A 5,000-nucleotide genomic window follows, 5' to 3' on the forward strand; every position below is an offset into this window, starting at 1 on the left:
AAAGCTAGACAAGGTCTGCCCTCATGTCAGATAAAAAAAAATACCAAAACAATTTTGATGGCTCAGAAGCTTATTTTTTCATACTTCCAGGTCCTAAATAAATTACAGTTATTTTCACATTCCTCTTGAATATCCTTCAGGCATGATAATGAGCATATTTTTCTGTAAAGCCCCTTAATACTTTTTTTCTGATGGTTGGTATAAAGCAAGTTGTTGAATGATCGCAGATTCCAATAATTAGAGAGAGTCTTCTAAAATCTTTTTTTCCTTTTGACATATTGTTGGAAGACATATAGTCACTTGATGTATTTATGAAGGCATGCGGAATTGTTGGCAAGTAGATATACAATGTATATGAAATCATTTGTGTATAGCAATTGTTTTGGGGGTCTTCCCTCAGCATGCCATCCTGCTAGGCTTGCTGATGAAGGTGCTGTTAGACTTTTTAGCCATCAAAGGGAATTACTGACTTGTTCTGGAGTATAGCTAAGTATTATGTCCTTGGAGTGTAAGCATATTATAGATGTCGACAGAGAGTGAAGCTGAAAAAATTTCTAAAGGATAGAAATAACTACAAAAACTCACTAAATGAAAGGAGCAGTCAGGGGCATGTATGTTTGAAACATCAATACAATGACTAGTTTCCTTTAGTAGGAGTTAAGTAAGGTAATCAAAACCATTATGAGTCCTAAATATACAGGAAAACCTGAATATGTTTACTTGTGTAAAAAAATAAACAGATGTCAAGTCTTTGGGAAATCGTAAATTTCACTGAGAACATTGTGACCTAGAAATAACGGTGTCTTCTTGAAAGAAACTGAATTTACGGTTACAAATTCTCTGTCCAATATCCGTTTTTATGATAGCTTGACAAAAGGAGGGTCCTTGCTTTTATTCTTATTTGCCATTATTTTTATATTTTTGATATCAAGAAAGAGGTTGGGAGGGGAAAATTACATATCTAAGATGTTGGAGCTTATCCAGAGCCTCAACAAATTTATGGAAATTCAAATCTTTTTTAAAATCACCATGATACTGAGATGTGAAAACCTCTCCCAGGTACCAGGGAAGCTGCTAGTACTTCCAGAGGGAATGAGTGGCTGCCATCTTCCCAAGATGCTCCTGTAACCAGGAAGTTGGAGGAGCCTCAGAACTGGCCTCTCTCCACTGCAACCATGGAATTGCAGAAATTCTGCTCTCATTTTATTTAATATGCATATTTTTTACATAGCTAATCTGAAATGGAAACATTTTTATCCCTATACTCAAAACTGCTTTTGTTTTATCAGCTGACATTTTACAACTCATTAATTTATAATGCGGGTTTAATGCCTTTGAATGTTCCTGGGATAAAAAATTAAAGTGGCCAAGCTAGTTTGTATAAAGGCTGACTACAGTATGTTAATAATAATTATACAACAATGTTTTGTATTGGATAGCACATTCCATCAGAATATTTCAAAGTGGCATGGTCCCTTCTTCCTAGCATTCATTCTTCTTGCAGCCTCAAGTGATAAAGTTATTCCCATTTTTAAATGGAGAAGCCAAGACTCATGTATTTCAGTGACACAAGTTCAAATTCAGAAGAAAATCTCTGAATTTGTCTTTGCCTTGTTGTACTTGTCACTAGGCCTCTGTTATTAAATAAGAAATTGAACCTTAAATTTAGTCCTATGGTCTTTACCCACCCAAGGACAGAGGTAACAAGGCAACTGGGATTAAAAGTTTAAAAAAATAATTTAAAAAAAACGTCAATGATAAATTCCCCCCAGATGGGCAAGAGTCACTGCATAAAAATTATTGAGAAATAGCTGCATCCTCTCCTCAGTAGCACATACTTGGAAATTGAAATGCGTGGGGAAGACAAGGAGGAATGAAGGCTAAGGTTCAGGAGAAAATATAGAAGGTCTTCCCAACACTTACCACATGTAAAGACATTCTAAGAAAGCAGCCTCGCAAGGCCATTAATCCACTGGCTCAAACACAAATGATCTCTAAACATCTAAGCATAAGAGATTTAGGAAACCAAATGATTCATAAAATTCCAAAATCTTTGTTTTTAAATATAGAGTCTCATTCTGTTGTCCAGGCTGGAGTGTAGTGGTGTGATCCCAGCTCACTACAGTCTCGACCTCCCAAACTCAGGCAATTCTCTGACCTCAGCCTCCTGAATAACTGGGACTATGGGCATGCCTGAATAATTTTTTTATTTCTTATAGAGATAGGGTCTTGCCCCGGCTGATCACAAACTCCTGACCTCAAGCAATTCTCCCTTTTTGGCCCTCCAACGTGTTAGGATTACAGGTGTGAGCCGCCATGCCACTTACTTTAATCTTTAAGTCATATTATCAGCAGAGACATTTTAAAAATGAGATTACATGTCTGTATCATGTCTAAACTGAAGGATTAGGCATGGCCTCTCCCACCATGGCCTTCCTACTTGAGGAAACATTTGCAAATAAATTCTAAATGAAGGGCCAACACGAAAATTGTGGCTGGCACAAGTTCAAATCTTTCCTTCTCCTCATAGCCACCACACATTACAGCACCAGAGAAAAGACCACAGACACGGGAACAATGGTATTCATCGATTATACCAGTTGCATCACCTTGCATTTCCATGTTACTGTTTTATACATCACAGAGTGCCATTGCATGTGCAACTTTGTAGGCTCCTGTGACAACCTCATAACAGGGAACCCATTATCATGGTTTTTACTCATTTGTACCAAGTTTCCTTGGATGATAGGCCAAGGTCACACAGCTGGTTACACATTGGTTCTGGGACAAGGCAAGTCTTCAAGCTTGTAATTCTGTGAACTGCCTCTTTATCTCTATTGTTTCCAAACTATTGCAGGAAACATGGGTGTATTGTTAGATTCTGGTAATTGATCAAATTGGTAGGCTTCTATAACTCAAATTAAGGGGATCCATGAAAGTAACAATCATCAAAACAATTTAAAATTAAGTAACAATCTCCATTTTTGTGGCATGAAAATCCCAAAAAGTCCCAGGGATTTCCATCCCTTACTCTGGTCATGCGGGGTTTAAACTTAGATTGCATTTGGCACTGGGAATTTGTATTATTATGTATGTTTTTGTTTGGCTATTGTACGCCTAAAGACATGCTTTCTAGTACTGGCTTTGCCGCCAACTGGCTCTACGGCCCTTGACGGGTCATTTGACCTCACTGTGCCTGTATTACCTCCTTTGTCAAGAGTTGACTTCAAGTGTCCTTCTGGTACTACAATTTTATTGATTATATTTCTCCAAATAAATTGTAAGCTTCCTGAGGTGAGAATGGCACCTCCTTCTATCTTCTGGATTTGCCACATTGTGGGCATTTAATAAATGTTTGATGATGGCATTGCATGACTTATTGGCACACTTAAGTTGAGTAGAGTTATAGGAAAGTATTATTGACCACCTTATTAACAATTAAGCTGTCTATAAGCTGCATATGTAATTTTCCTTTACATCAATAGAGCTTCTGTTTCTGGTGAAGATGAAGTATTGCCCCTTCACATCAGTTCTTTTGCATGTTAATACATTAGCAACTGATATCTTATTTGTATTAAAACTGACAGAACAATGTAGAGAAAGCATATAAGTAGGAAAAAGGGTTAGTAAGGTAACATTGTATAGGGCATTTTCAAAACAACAGTTCTGCTATTTCAAATGTCAAGCTAATTATCAGCAATGTTTAAATGCTATGATAGGCCATTTTTGCAAATGCTGAAATTTTCCAGCAGGTATGGACATTATAAAAATGTCAAATTTTGCTACTATTCTATTATATCTCATCAGGACACAACAATCTGAAAATAAAAGTTATATGTATAGGCAAGGAAGTTAAACCATTATTTGTTTTGCATATGACTGTAAAATTAATTGGCATAGTGATATAATTTAGAGTATTGTTTACTTGGAAGGAAGAATAGAGAGGATTTAATATAATGTAATCTGGTGAAGTGCAAATAATGCTCATTATAGATAAACTATAAAGCCTTTTAAATATAGGCTTTTAGTAATGCATATACAGATATATCTTTCCAGGCCCATTTGCTGTAAAGCAAATTTAAGTATCAGCTTTATGCCCTTTGGTAACCCCATATTATACATCCAGTTTTAGAGAAAATGAAACTTTAATATGATTCCACATAAAATGGTGAGCCATGCCAATAATTCATATGCCCTTCATATGCAAATAGTTTTATCTTATCCATCAATTATCATGTAAACATAGTATCACATGGCAAATTTCCCTGCAATACAGTACAGTACCTGTATATAATTATGGGTGCATTTTGCCAATGCAACTGTTACACAGAATTGTAATTAATTCCTCTGAAGACTACTGTGAGAGTTTTGGATACTGATGCTGTTTTTGGACATTTATTACTGCTCTTTAGTTGGCTTTTTGCTGTGCCTCAGAGACAGATGTAAAATTAGTGTCTATTTTGAGCCAGCAAACAGTACATCTTTCCTCTTGTTTATTGAATTGCAGAAAGGAATTCTTTGGGCTCCCACTTCTTTGTGGTTTTGAAGTAACCGTCTGTTTTCGTGCCAGCCATGTAGCTTCAATACATGTATAAAATTTTGCTGAGACTCACGCAAAGGGTGGCTTATTTGACCTGTAAGGACTGAACAGAACTTTGCTATGTTACGTGGGAACTTCCATATTTTCAAATGCTGAATTAAAAAATAGGTATCATAAGTTCGGAAACAGACACTGGCCTAATATATTCTGCCCAATGACCCTCATTTAAAACCAGTATACGTTGGTTATTATACAAAATTGAATCTCTTCTTTGCAGAGACAAAGCTACATTATTACAATCTCTTCTGCCAATGGTGATGAGGGTGGGCAAAACATCAAAACGGGTCCAAATGGGAAAATGAGCCTAATTTTATTTCATAATGTAAATGGGGCTAAACCCGTCAAGTATTGGCCATTCTATAGGAAGAATATTTTATGGAGAAAATTTCCACAATACTTA

The 5,000-nt window shown here is 36.3% G+C and overlaps 1 protein-coding gene across 11 annotated transcripts in view; it reads left to right on the forward strand.

Moving 5' to 3' along the window:
- Positions 1–5,000, forward strand: part of ZEB2 (zinc finger E-box binding homeobox 2) — a 135,500-nt gene that overhangs the window by 82,403 nt on the left and 48,097 nt on the right. The window lies entirely within an intron of this gene.

Source organism: Cebus imitator, unplaced genomic scaffold (assembly GCF_001604975.1).
Source record: "Cebus imitator isolate Cc_AM_T3 unplaced genomic scaffold, Cebus_imitator-1.0 Scaffold27, whole genome shotgun sequence".
Lineage (NCBI taxonomy): Eukaryota > Metazoa > Chordata > Mammalia > Primates > Cebidae > Cebus > Cebus imitator.